The sequence below is a fragment of the Hippichthys cyanospilos genome, chromosome 18 (genome assembly GCF_059441005.1).
Source record: "Hippichthys cyanospilos isolate Australia breed blue-spotted pipefish chromosome 18, RoL_Hcya_1.0, whole genome shotgun sequence".
Lineage (NCBI taxonomy): Eukaryota > Metazoa > Chordata > Actinopteri > Syngnathiformes > Syngnathidae > Hippichthys > Hippichthys cyanospilos.
In genome coordinates, this window is record NC_142386.1 from 12,606,670 (window position 1) to 12,622,144 (window position 15,475).

Sequence of the window (15,475 nt, forward strand, 5' to 3'; positions counted from 1 at the left end):
CCTAATAAATACCTTACTTTTTCATATGTTTGGTACTCGCTGCAGTCAAGTAAAGAGACTCCTACAGAAGATGAGCCATCCGTAAAGCTCACAGCAATAAAAGCTGAAAACATCTCAACATTGATAAAAAAAAAAAGATCGACCTTCTTATTGAATGTAGTAATTGTCCTCCCTAATATATATATATATATATATATATATATATATATATATATATATATATATATATGTATATATATATATATATATATATATATGTATATATATATGTATATGTTACCCTCAGAATTTCACCAAATAGAGTCACCTGAAATTAGGATATGTCATCTGTAAAATTGAAGTTCAATGCAGAGCATTTGATCAGCAAAAAGGTTCTTAGTCCTAGTAAACACTTCACCTCTCATAGAATATAGCAGTGGTTCTCCAAGTGGGGTCAGTAGAACCCTGGGGGTCCATGGCCTGACTGCAGGGGGACCGTGAAATAATTTGTGCCCTGTTTGGCTTAGTCTTTGTTTTTTGGCACCGCCCCTATTCGCTTTTGATAGTGCATTTTGTAGTGGGGAAGGACGGTGTGGCTTTAGCTGGGAGCAGTTATTCCTGATCTGTCCCATGAGTGTCTGTGAGTTGTGTTTTCTTAGTTGGAATGTCGTCATTTATGCAAATATGGCCAAAATGAGTAATGTTTTGGTTCTACTTGTGACAGGAGATAATATTCTAGCTAATGTTAGTTATCTTCAGCATGTTGCCTTGTATATGTTTAGCTCAGCATTTTTGTTTATGCTAGGTATTTCCTTTTGGTAAATGCATAAGCAAATGTTTTGGAAACTCATTTGCATCTAATTAACGTTTTGTATGAAAGGAATATCATTTTTAATTCAATTATATGTTTTATTTAATCAATGCAATTTGTGTACATTTAGTAAGATATATAATTGTTGCATATGGGACTTCCCTGAGTTATGTTTGTATTTTTTTTTCTTTACAGTTTGACATTATACATGAGTGTCAGGTGTATTACTGATACAACTAAATTAAAGAAGACTTACACTCATTTGCTGTTGGCTGTTTGTCTACCTCGAGAGACACCATTGGAACAGTTAGGAAAACAGAACATTGGGTAATTTATGATAATTTATGATATGGTAATAATGATACTTCGGCCCTTGTCAGTGCCTTACCCCACCTTCTGCTATTAAAATAGATATTTGCTAAAATTGTTACATAACTTTTCCAGATATTAAAATGCATTTTAATGAATAAGCACAGGGTGGAGCTTATGTAGCGTGGAGTAGTGTTGCTGTATGTAAAAATATAAAGTTCTGCTGATCATGTGAGGACCCTTACCCTCACCTCTTCAATTGAGTGAATGAACCTTTCAAGAGACCAAGCAACTGAAGGTTATCCAGCTGAAGACTCATGCAGTGGTACACATAAAAAGTCCTGATTCTCAAATTCTCTTCCAGTCAATCAATTTCTCTTTCTTCATTTTTCATCTGGATACCACCAAGATTAAATGCAACACGTTTGATATTCCCGACTCACTTCCTCTCCAGAGTCTGAAGATGAATCGGCATGCCCGATGCTGTAGCAGAATTCTGAGACGGAGGATTAACGCGGCTTACATCATGACTAGTGCGGCTAGCTTTGGGGCACTAATTGGAGCTTTGGGCAAGTGGGGGTTATTAAGAAATAATTGGTTGGTAGAGGAATAGCAGGGATCCCAAAGGAACTTAAAGCGACATATTATGGAAAACTGATCTTTAGTTCCATCAAGTGTGAAATTTAACAATTATATGTTTTGTTATCTGTCTATTTCTGAAAGCGTCTCGGCATGTGAGTCCTGCTGCTCAATTATATACTGCATCACCCAATGGCTAGATCAGCTTGACTTGGCCAAGTTCCAGAACCAAAGAATCGCTTTGATGCTTGCAGGTGAAGTACACTAATGAAACCGCCAAAAGGTAAGCAAAGCTGCAGTGTCACCTTGGATTATCTAATCGTGGTAAGATCATTAGCTTGTGATCACAATTAATTGGGGATCGAGTGCTACTGCAACTTACAAAATTAATTTGTTTCGAAAGTAATTTCATAACGTGAATCTTTCATAAGTAGAGCCATTTTTTTTTAAATAGCCTAATCTGTTTCAAGCCCCCCAAAATGCTCCTAAACCCCATAAATTAATATTATTAAATTATAAAAGTGCATCAAAAAAGATATATTTTAGAATGACTTTAGTGCATAATTATCAACATGTGTCATGTAAAGAATAATAAAAAGAAATACTCCTAAACCATTAAATTCATCATTTTAATCATAGCAGTTGACAATATGAGAGAGAGAGAGAGAGAGAGAGAGAGAGCGAGAGAGAGAGAGAGAGAGAGAGAGAGCGAGAGAGAGAGAGAGAGAGACACACGCACCTTTTCAGGACATTTCATTCCTATGTTTTTATTTTACATTTCCGGTGAGTGATCCTGGAATCATTTACAAGTCCACAGGAGCAGTAATATTTATTTTGCGCATGTAAGTTTTCTTAACTTTAGTTTGGGCCCATGCAAAATGCTTTTTGTGTGTTGTCATTGCTTAAGTGGTAACGACATGCTAACAATGCTAACGTCAGACGCGACAGCCCAAAGTGGTACGTTACATACGTCTTTTTATGTGACTATGGACAATGTGAGCTGTAGCTAATGTCCGTTTTATGTTTAGCTCTATGGAGTAAATTGTAGGTGGGGAATGTGAATGAAACGAGCAAAGATGAAAAGTGGAAGACTACAGTAAACATCAATGCAAATAAACTATTATCACATTTGTGGACAAGGTAAAATAGTAATAAATTATAAAAATGTGTCACAAACTGAAACAAATTCGGTAGATGGGTTGTGATAACATATTCCACTGCATTACACTGGTGCCTTGTGTCTCATATGATGACAATTTTTACCTTTTGTATATTGAATTTTCTCCAATCTAACAACATTTTTTCCGCCGAGACATTTTGTAAGCTGAATTTTTTGTAACAAGAGGTGTTCATAAGTAATAGTAACACTGTATTTGAATTGAAAGGTATATTTTGATTGTGAAATTCTCTTAATACTGTACTATTGAATTTGAGGTAATTCTTTTGGTGCTTTCTTTGCTAGCTACCTAAATAGCCCCAACGTAAAGTCTATTTTTAGTCTATATATTGTCGCATGTGGGGGAGCAGCTGTGCTTGGATCTACACATACAACACACACTCTAAGGTGTTACATTTACCCGTTCCCATGGCAACAAGCCCACAAGGAAATTGAGAGGACGATGGCGCTGGCCGTCCCTTGCACAGCCAAAGTGTTTAATCACTGACCTGCCTCCGTTTATACGTCACGGCTACAGATTGGACCTTATTAACTGGCATGGTGCTAAATTAAGGTTAATGAGAGCAAAGGAGACTTAAAAACTCACAAATTCTCACGTCCAACATTCTGAAAAGAAAAAAAAAAACTAATCATGATAAGACCCGTCCTTGCTGATCCCACCAGGAGGAGAGCGAGAGATTGGTGGTTCGCACCAGCGGGGGGCTGGGCTCCACCCACCTACGTAAAGCAGGGATTGGCTCAGACGACTGTGTCGAGCGCCAATATCTTCTTCAACGCATGGAAAAAGGTTTGAGAGTCTTTAGTATTTTTTTTTCCCACACTTAAACAATGCAAACATTCTGGGTATGACGTCAAGGGCTCAAATTTATAATGCTACTTCTTATGCTAATGCTACACTCTTTTAATACTGAAAAACTATAATAACAGTATTAACTCCATATCAAAACTTTTTGTTTGTTATTATATCATGTTGTATTTCACAATGCTACACAATCTAACTTTGAACATTTCATATTTGAACACACCAAATTGAATTTTTCTTGGGAGGGGGTGGAGGAGGGTGACAAGCACAACCAAAAGACACCATCTATGTCTGTACCTATGTATACATTGTCACATTATGATTCCTATGCAGTATTGGGGATATTAAAGTAATATCATGTGATTAATGTGAATTACTTTTGGAGTGCATTACAATTGTAAATATGCTAATGAAGACAAAATAAAATAAATAGATATTGCGTCAATTAGCATTTGTATACAGCTGACCGCTGATGTTTATGTGGGAAGGAACCACAAATAGTGACAATTTGTGTGTAGTTAAAACCTATTGGATTGTAAATCTTTATCCTGTTTTATAGAAAAACAGACAGAGCTGGAATAATGTGGATTTGTAAATTGATTCAATGAATAACTGAAGACCATGTGAAACAATTGCTTTGGTTGCATGATGTAAGCTACTCACCTCACAAAGATAGAATAGGTACATTATTCATTCCTTGAAGGAAAATAGATTTGTTGGCTCCATAAACAAGTTTTTGTTTGCATAAAATGTGAAATAGGGCAAAAAAGAAGAGGACAAATTACGTTTATGATAGCTATATTTGCAGTGGCAGCTTCACAAACCCATGCACACACGCAAAGACAGACACACTCTGCGATTATGAAACTATGAGGAAGACCAGCTATTTTTTCATGGGACCACCATGAGTCCCATAGGTCATATTTTGTTTTCAAAACAGCATCATTCGCCAAAAGATGAATGATTTTCATACGTCTCGATGTTTACCGATGAGGGACCTCCAACAGAGCTGCCAGTCAAGTTTGCTAAAAAGTAAACACTAGAACAGGGGTGTCAAAGTCATTTTAGGTCAGGGGCCGCACCAAGGAAAATCCACTTTCAAGCGGGCTGGACAGGTTAAATCATGTCATTTGTTTTGTGTCATACATTTTGGCTATGCACGCCGGCCTAGTTTCAATTCCTCATGAATAACGGAGTCAACTGTAATATATCGTTGAAAAATATATTTAAAAAAAAAAAGATCCATAAAGTAAAATAATTTCGTTTTTGATCCCCTAAGTGATATAACCTTTGTCCTTAAATTGCATGAAATTAATAAAAAAATTCCATGATCCTTTGCTCTATTTGCTTATAACGTACATATTTTGCATAGAACATTTAATAGAATAAACAATAAATAAATGCATGCAATAAAATGCAAATATCTAGAAGAAGGAAAATGCCCCAATCAAAATCTATGGTTGTATAACTCTTTTGCAAGGAGTTCAGTGAAGTGCACAGAATTGGAAAAAAATGAATGGGTGCTGTAGTGCCTCAGTTTGGACAATGGGTGGCGCCCACATGACATACATGACAGAAGAAAGATTTTCGGGTCAAATTCTCGTATTTTCTATGTTACTGTGTATAAGATGCACCAACACTTTGGCAACAATGGCAAAACTAAAGCAAAACAAAATATTTTTTTTCTTTTGTAAACTCTTCATATTTTCTTCATAGCTTTAAATTAAATATTTGTTGCGGGCTGTGTTTCAGATTTTCCACTTTGTGAGAGATCCGTAAACGCCTCTGCAGTGTAACTTTGAATGCACTCAAAGCAGTTGTTTTTCCTGCTCCTCGCAATTCGAGTTCAGTTCACCATAAATATCCAAAGTTGAGCAGAATCCGTGTTTCAATAAATTTATGATTGTGTGTATATGCCAAAAGACCGTAATTAATAAACTTTTAATTGAATCTGCAGGAGAAATCCCAACATCATCCTTTCGGTTCTAGTAATTCTCCTGTGTGTGAACAAGGATGGACTACAACGTTGTTTCAGTCCGCTCCGTTCTTTTATTGAAAATAATGCCGTAACAACCTCAGCTAATACTAGCTGCTGTTAGCTGCAAGAGGCACTAGCTGCTAACAGTGAACTGACATCCTTTATCCTCTAGCTCGTCCCATTACAGTAATTATTTTAAGTAAGAATATGGCTAATATAAAAACGCATAAAGCCGTGCGGCGAATGACGAACATGTGCAAATAAGTGACGCTCCGTCAAAAGTTTGTGCCAATGCACCATTTTCCTAACAGACAACACTACTGCACAATATTCCCATCACAAGAAGATGCCACAAGATGGTGCTAAGACAAAACTTTCATCTTAACGCAAAACTACAATTTTGCAAACAAGTACTATGTGGTAGAACCCTGTACGTGTAAATGTAGCTATAACTTGCCTTCCGAATCAGTGTACACGCTCACGTGCGAGTCACACATCTCATTAATTAACACTGTTGATCCGTGTGTTTGGCACAGAGCAGATTACAGCCGCTTATTGCTAATAGTCTGCGGTTAATGGAGTGCTCTTCAAGCAGGCACCCCGCTATGAGTAATGGAGCATCGTGTGTATTCAGACGACAACGAGGATTAGACGCATGAAAAATAACGATGTGTGTGCTTATGTGTTATGCGGTAAGAGACGTGTCGCGTGTGATTACACATTCGTATTTTCTAAATCACTGAGACTCAGCCAACACTTCATGAAGGACGTCAGTATGCCTAGAGTGTACAACCGTTGAAAAATGCTGATTTTTGAGAAGTATTCACAGCCACTTGTTTAGCCAAAAATATGGCCAATATATAAAAAGTTGAGGAAAAATTGTGATGAACGGAACGAAATTACTGTAATGTTAAAAAGTGACGTACAAATTATTTTTCTTTTGGCTATTTTCAGGAATTGACGCAAACAGAGTACTCATTAGTAAGTTATTAATGCTAATAAACTTATAAGTTATTAATGCTCTGTGCTGCTTGTTACTGCTCTGCATGACAATAAAATACATCGCCAAATGTAGGGAGCCTTCAAAATAAATACAGTACTTACAATAAATACAATACCAGATAATGTATGGAGACGAAATGCCTTGGTTTGCTTCTATTTTGAAGTTCCCAGAAACATGTTGCGGCATTGATGATTAGCCTCTTTCTATAGCACAAACTGCTGCTCACATTGTAGGTCATGACTTCCGAAAGAACCCACACAAATTTCTTCTGAAATCAAATATCCAGTCCAATACCCAGCATCTCAGGAGGGGGAAGTAATGCACCTTTAACATTGTGTATAGGCATCGTGAGACAGTGGGGGGAATACTTCAAAAGACCTCCTCAATTTGACTAGCATGGCTTCTTCTGAGGAAACACCGTTTGGAAACTGGTGGGCTCTTCTATCTCTTTTGTAGGGTTGAAGGTACCTAAAAAGCTCTTCGGAGGCTAAACCCCTGAGATGGATAAGATCCACCAAGAGTAACTAAATCCACTGGATGTTGTCGGGCTGTCCTGGTTGATGCGCCTCTTCAACATTGTGTGGTCATTAGGGACAGTGTCTATGGATTGGCAGACATGGGGTGGTGGCCCTTCTTTTTTTAGAAGGGGCACTGAAGGGTGTGTTCCAACTGCAGAGGGCTAACATTACTCAGCCTCCCTGATAAAGTCATTTCAGGGGTGCTGGAGTGGAGGGGACTTTTGGAGGTTGAAGCTGGGATGCAGGAGGAGCAGTGGGATTTTCATCCCAGATGGGAGTTCTCTGGAAGGTACTTCAAGTAACGAACCCCATGTTCACTGTTTGGTCCCTGTTCAACCAACGTCAGAGTTTCGTCCGCATTGTCGGCAGGAAGTTGGATTCACTTCAAATGAGGGTTGGACTCCACCAAGGCTGTCCTTTGCCACAAATTCTGTTCATTATCTTCATGGACAGAATTTCCACGCACAGCCGAAGCGTCAAGGTGGTCTGGTTTGGTGGTTTCAGTATTGCATCTCTGCTTTTTGTGTTGCAGTTGGCTTCATTCAGTCGTGAGCTACAACTCTCACTGGAGCCGAGTATGAAAAGGTGGGATTGAAAATCAACACCTCCAAATCTGAAACCGTGGTCCTCAGCTGGAAAAGGGTAGCGCCCTCTTTGAGTTGGATGAGATCTTGCCTCAAGTGAAGGAGTATCTTGAGGTCTTGTTGAAGGATGGAGCACAACAGACATATATATATATATATATATATATATATATATATATATATATATATATATATATGTATGTGTGTGTGCGTGTGTGTGTGTGTGTTTATCACACTGAGAAAGCAATTACAGAATCTGAGCGTTTCCGATGGAAGTGATGCTGTCACACAGGATCTCACTTATCTCACTCTCCCTCAAACGCACACTCTAAGAAAAGGACGTATTAACACCCTGCAGATAATGGGCACTGACCACGATACTATGCTTAAAATCTAACAAATGATAACAGGTAACATAAAAAATAAAAAATAGCCACTGACATCAGTTTCACCAATCACCTTGAAATCGGATGGACATAATCACAAGATACACACCAAATGCATCGTCTCCACTCTCCATCGTAACATGAACCTGAAAGGAAGTCGGCCATTCTACCCCAAAGGACTGTCAAACTCCAACTTTGGAATTTGTCCAAAGGGGAAACAGGTGTCATAAACAGATGGGATGCCAAAGAATTTTAGTGCATGTCTATCGAATGTGGGCGTAGCTTGGTGTCAAAGATTGCTCATTGACACATTGACTGTAAATCTAATATTTTTCAACAAAATATACTTGGTGTGGGAATACAGGCATTGTCTGGATCACTAAGATCACCAAAACACCATAACGCTCATCTCAATGATTTTGTAAAAAGTCTGTGAATGAATTATGATTTAATAACTCCACCCAAGTCAATAGCAAGTCCGTGCATATTGCCGGCGGGCAATTTGGACAGATGGCATCTGGGGGCCTCCAGGGACAACCCTAGGACCAACGCCACCTGTAACGCTAAAAACAACAAAAAAGGTCAGTGGCATCCATCCATGGCGGCCATGTTCTCCAAGGAAATCGTGAGGCATGAGCTTGCGAGCAAAAAAAATAAATAAAAAGAACAATAACACGCATGGCTAAGCTAACTTTGCACAGGCAGCTGCCGAGGTCGCCCCTTTCCTCCCTGTGGGTGCTCGAATTAGACGGCGCTACGTAGTCAGCGCCTTGCGTGGGGCTATGCGATGCAAATGGGCTGGCTGGCCTCCCTGAGGCGCCGCGCTAGCTAATAACGAACACCAAGGGCAGCATGACCCACTGTACTATACTCTGTGTTGGGGAAATTGATGGGGATGTTGAAAATACTCAGTTCTCAAGTGAATATAGTTCTGCTCTCCCATAAAGCGACAATAAGTAGGCTGAGGAATAGACCAGGTAAGTCCGTCATGTTATACATGATAAAGAAACGAAAGCCTAAGTAGCGCCATCTAGTGACCGCTATCAAAACATACATTGATTACTGTCACAAGGAAGGTTACATTGTTGCCCACTGGGAGAAAGCATTGGGTAATGGCATTGATTTTGGTTGTGTAATATTCATTTAATTTTAAGATTGACCTAATTGTAAATTAGGACTCTAAAGTTATATTTTTCACTATTTTTTGGAAAGTATCTGATATAGAGTTCTGAAGGAAAAACATAATTTGCTGTTACATTCATTGTGAATGAACGAACTGGCGATTACAACTTAACAACTTAACTACTTTATTTTCATTAGCACTTATATTCTGAGTATAATTAGATGAGAAAAAAAGATTTTATCTGCTTTGGGAAAAGGCTTTCACTTTCATTGCTGTTTAGAAAATGTCACCATTTTTATTAAATTTGCAAGGACATTGATACCTGTGAAAGATTTTTTTGCAGTTTCTTGAGTCCCTGAAGATTTATTATTAAATTTGACAAATTCATAATAGTTTATTGACTGTCACTATTTTGTGTGGAATTCTAAAGAAAAAAAATGTAATCTTTTTGGAAAAAGCTAAAACATTTTGTTGATCGGTCTTCGCTTTCATAAGATTTTTACTTGTGCAGCTATGATAGTTTGTGAAGTGCTGAATAAATGAAATTTAGTTAATGGATTTTGAATATTGTGTTAAAATTGTGTTGTGGTATGGCCTTGTAATTGAGTTTTTTTTTTTTTAATTTTCATTTATTCAGCAAAGATTTTAATAATTAAAAACATGTTTCCGCATATGAGTGTCTTTACAGTTTTTTTGGAAATAATCTTATTGAATAATTTTTTTTAATAAGGCTGTCACATTTCATATTGTTGAGTAAAGTGTGAGGATACGGTTCTACTGTGATAGGTGACTTCCCTTTTTTGTATGCATTTGAAATTACATTGAAATTTGTACATTTACTTTGTGGATATGGAGCAAAGTCATTTTAGCACAGAAGCCGCATGGAGGGAAATCTACAGGTAAATTCATTCTATGTAACAAAAAAAACAAACCAATGTGTGGCAAATATATGTAGATTTTTGTTATACATGCCGGCCTGGTCCCAATTCTTTATAAAAGTTGTAAATATATTTTTGAAAAACCAAACATAATTTATAAATGATGTAAACTAACTTCCTTTTTGGTTCCCTATATAACCCAAATAGCATTTCTCCTTAAATTAAAACAAATGAATGTACATTTTTTCTCAACTTACAATTCCTTCATAAAATACATATTTTAGAACACATAAGATGTATAAAATTTCCCAGCTATTGTCATGTGTTGGCCACTGACACAACTCTCCGCTTCCCTGATTTGAAAATTCATCGGAAATTGCGTTGCTACAGCCAACGGCTCAGGCGTGATTTGAAAAAGATCTCACGGGCCGGGTTAAACCTCTTTGCGGGTCGTATTTGGCCTGTGTGCCGTCTGTTATGGTACGGAGTGTTTGGTGTGAGGAAAAAAATAAAAAACGCAAATTAAATCAATTTTGCAATCAGGGTATAACATCAGCAGAATGGCGCAAGAACTACTGTAAAATGTTTTCTACCAATTTGGTAGAAAATGCTAGTATATTTAGCTTCTTAACCTACCAGCAAAGGCTGATCAGTCAGTCCAGTCACAAGTTAGCGAGGTGCCAATCGAGGGGAGCCATACACCCTCTGGTCTGACGTCTCAGCGCGCTGAGAGCGCTCGTATATTTATAAATGACAGCTCCCATTACACGGCCACCCCGATGTTCAAGCAATGCCTCCCCGCGGGCTTGACGAGCGACAGTCATCGCCAAGCATGACAAATGACTCGGGCAGATGAAAAACTCTACAGCAGTCAATTAAATACCAAATTTCAATTAATGGGGGTGCAGAGAAACTAATAAAAAGCTCATTTTGAATGTTTTTGTTGTAACTGGAAATGAATCGGTGTAGGCTGCAATGAATCTCATGGAGCATTTTATGATACGATGCCATCAGGCCTTGAGAAACGAGTTGAATTTGTTTTGTCGCCATGCCGGTGACATTAAATGAAGACGGCTTTCACAACTACTGTAAATAAGCTCATGGCGAAACAATAGTCTTTTTTTGCAGGGTTACCATGAGTGCGTGTAGTGCGTATTTTTTTTTTTTTTTTTGGGGGGGGGGTCCACTGTAGGATTATTGTATGTCTCCATGGGTTGCTGCATTGTGTTATTGTGTTAAAATATCATAAAATATTATTCCTTCCGCTTGCAGGGCAACAACTTTTCACGCACCCAATCATACCAAAGGACAGGTTTTTGGAGTGTGGGATGAAGCCAGAGTGCCCGGAGAGAACCAACCCGGGCTTGGGGAGAACATGAAAACTCCACACAAGTAGCCTGGGGCGAATTGGATTTGATGTTGGGTTCCTGAACTTAGAGGCAGACCACTGGCACCACCAAACAAGCACAACAAAAAAAAAATCAAACAATGGAACACAAGATAAATCCAGTCTGTTAAAAAGACATCCGCAAGGCATCATGATGATTTGTAATGTTGATCGTTTGTTTCTATTTTTATTTCCTCATCAAATCAACTTCCACTAAACTTTCCAATCACAGCTAAGGACAATTTGTTGGTCCAATACAACTGCCATGCATCTTTTTGGAGAGCGGGAGGAAGCTGGAGTACCCAGAGAGAACCCACGTGGGCTCTAGGAGAACATGCAAACTCCACACAGGAAGGCCAAAGCGATCTGGATTTGAACTCAGGTCCCTGATCTGTGAGGCGGACATGATCATCATTGATCCACCAAGCCGCCAATTACAAGAAAAAAGAACTTGAAATAAGCCATGTTATTGAATTTTTTTTAGATTAAGCCGAGATCGGTAAAATAGTCTGGAAAACAAATTGTCTCTTTGGGTTTCTTTCATTTGAAGCTTGAAAGACACAAGTCTTAACGAAGCCGTCTGGTGGTCTGTATGCGAGTGTGAAGGGACAAGTGAAAAGAGGATTGTTAAGAGTAGAAAGAGGAGGAACACAAGAAGGGGGTCAAATACAAAACAATGATATATGTCTGTGTTCTACAACTCACTTAGATGTCAAGGTCATCTTATTCTTGTTACACAGAGAGTTCTCATGTGTGTTAAAAGGGTCTTTGTTCAAACTAAACCAGGTGGTCAGTGAAGAACAAAATGTTATAATAAAACTGGCTGAATACTTATTTTGCATTATGGACTTAACATGAAAACAAAGACAAGTAAATGGTAATGGTTATTGTTTGATTTTTTTTCTTGCCTTTGCTAAAATTCTAATAATAACCCTTTCATTTTGGTATAATTGAGCATTTTAGACGTTTCAGGCACTTTTTAAAAATCAGTGTTGCTGTAACATGTTTTGCTGTTGAATAAAGGATTTGAATAATAATGCACTCTGGAGAACGGTAAATGACAAGATGAGGAGACAAGGGCAAGTCATACCTACTTTACTCTCCATGCAGAAATGATTGCTCACAAAGCAAGCAAGAAGCTTCATATCCTCAGCCTTTTCATGTCGTTCATATCTCTCAAGTCTTTCATGCCCTTCATCTCTTAAAGCTACAGGGTCAGGGTAAATGCTGTTGTTTTGTTTTTTTCAGGTAAATAATGAACTTAGTCGATTTAAAACATGAACATAACCAGTAATGGACATTGAGGGCCTGCAAGGCCTTCTCTAATACTAAAAAAAAAAACAAAAAAAACACACATTTATTCACAAATATTCACAAATATTTTTAAATGAAAGGATTCTCCCTGCTCTGTATGCTGTATGACATATATATGTTTTTTTTTTTTTTTTTGCAGAGCTTCCAGAGCTATATACTAATACTTTATACTTAGGGTTGGGAGCAAAGCATTACAACATAATTCATAATGTTTTGTTGTAATACAGTTGTGTAATGCATTACAAACAAAAAATAGTAATACTGTATTTTACTCGATACAAATGATCGGAATGCAATGCATTACAATGAATTTTTAACCTGACAGTGGTGGGGATTTTCCAAATTTAGCAAAAACTCAGTGAGATCAGAGGAGAAAATTCCGGGGCAAAATGTTTACTTCCTGTTATTAGTATCCGAGATGAATAATAGTATAAAAATAGTTCTGATCAATGTATATCAAAATGAAAAATATAAAAACTAAAGAGTTCCTTAAACGCAATAATGATGACGTAGGCTACCTGCTAACGTTAACACCACCGAAACCATCTATTTTTGAAGCTTCTGTCCCTAATCCAGTCGACTGATCTTGAATCTGAATATTAACATTGAAATTGTAGAATGCAGTAACTGTTTGTGCCTTAAGCATACACAATGCATCACTATGCTGGGAGGCTAAGTAATATAAGGATTAAAATACAAAAAAGAGTCTGTATCTTTTCATGTCTGTAAAGGTTTACAATACAATACAGATTAAATAATTTGCATTGTTTTTAGGTTCAAACCAACCTTCCACTGTATGTGTAATGAGCATAATGAGCTACATTTAAATGGCAAAGCCATATTTCCAGTTCAGTTGGTGGGAGTCATATAAAAGTAATGCAATAGCAGTGTAATATATTACCTTTCCAATACAGTAATATTGTAACTAATTACTGAATTACTAATTACTAAAATGACAATAATAAATAATGCATTACAATTTTGAAGTAACTTGCCCAATAAATTATATACTAGAGTTTATCAATCTAAAAAGTAAGAGCAGTTCTTATCCAATCATATTTCAGATAACTCGTATTGTCAGGTTCCATGAAATTTGCCAGCCTTCAGAATGAAAAGAGAAGGGCCTGCCCGCTCGAAGTGACTGGAGACAGCCTGGTCAATTTAAAGAGCTCAGTGCAAGACTGCAATTTCAGGGCAAGCTAGCTAGGGTTGCATAGAAGCTATCATGGATGTGTATGTGTCCTGTGATTGGATAAGCGCTCACAGGAGTACGAATTTGTCATTTTGCCACAAATTGCCCTTAATTTGAACCAGGAGATTTGTTTGCTACTGACACATTGTTTTTTTTTTGTTTTTTTTCTTTTTTTTAAACCCATGATGGCAGAAGATGAAGACATGGAATTAGTTGCAAATCTACTTGGCTCACCATTTTCATGATGGACATTTCAAGAAAAACTACAAATTGTGAACAGAGGTCAGTGGGTCTGTCAAAACAACTAAAAGGTTTTGTCCGGCAACTATGAACGCTACTTGGGGCTAACAGCTTCTGAGAAATGCTGCCAATTATATTGCTGGGAATGTCCATTGTTTGCATCTGATCGGTTTGGTGTTTGGAGCCAAACTGGGTTTGTCTACTTGAATTGTTTTACGAAAGCAGTAATGAGACACCAAATATCATCCAACCATTAAAAGCTATGGTTCAAAAACGTTTGGAAACATCTGTTAGACACTCATTGAAGCATCTTAAAAACCTATCCCAGAAACAGGATTGGACAGACGGGGCTTTTAGCATTGACCTCCTTGTCCACTGAAAAGACTTGGGGATGGGACATAAATGCTCACATAAATCACTCAGTCAGTGAAGTCTAGACGAAAAAAAATAAGGAAGGATTTTACGTTCAAATAACAAGACACTATGCGGATCCACATTGGTGAATGCAGTATTTTTTTTTTGTATTTCTCATTGAATTTTGTCATGTTATTAAATGTATTTTAGTTCTTCAATAAACTGTAAAAGAATTAAATGCTATAAAACTAAATATAATTCATTTTCAATGTTCTGGAAATTAAATTTTGCTTGATTAGCCTATATTAAAGGTGGTGTAGTGCAGTGGGACTCAAATGGGGCAATGGGTACCCCTGGGGGTGCTTGAAAAAACCCTAAGGGGGCACTTGAGATTTCAAATAAAACAGATAAACGTGCAAAAATCCTTTTAAAATAATTATTGAGTTAATTCAACGTTTCAGGAGAGTATACATTCATAAAACAAATTTTAGGTTTAGAATGTTATTCAATTATGTTTAAAAAAAACAAAACATTCTCCCCCATACTAGAATTGTTCAACCCAACTTTTTTTACTTTGTGAAGAGATCTCCACTATCATCCCAAAAGTTGAATATTTTTCTGTGCACGAATATTTATAATTATTTATTTTTTAAGACAGGTCTGACACTTGATGTTGATTATTTTCTGCGGACAAATATTCATTAATAATTAACTTGTGTCTTTTTAGTACAAAATCTCTTCATGATCCCAAAGAAGACTCTTTATGTTGATTATTTTTGTGGACAAATACAAATGAAGTTTGAATGGTTCCAAAGTTGAATTAAAGATGAACATTGACTTTTTTTGTTTTAACCCCAAAAT

The 15,475-nt window shown here is 37.3% G+C and overlaps 1 protein-coding gene and 1 long non-coding RNA gene across 3 annotated transcripts in view; one reads left to right on the forward strand and one right to left on the reverse strand.

Moving 5' to 3' along the window:
• fstl4 (follistatin-like 4) overlaps positions 1-15,475 on the reverse strand; it is a 175,142-nt gene that overhangs the window by 63,751 nt on the left and 95,916 nt on the right. The gene's annotated exons all lie outside the window — the stretch shown is intronic.
• LOC148409045 (uncharacterized) lies at positions 1,820-12,370 on the forward strand. Its single transcript, XR_015868612.1, has 4 exons — positions 1,820-1,961; positions 3,519-3,642; positions 7,689-7,741; positions 11,400-12,370. It is a non-coding gene; the product is annotated as an uncharacterized LOC148409045 (long non-coding RNA).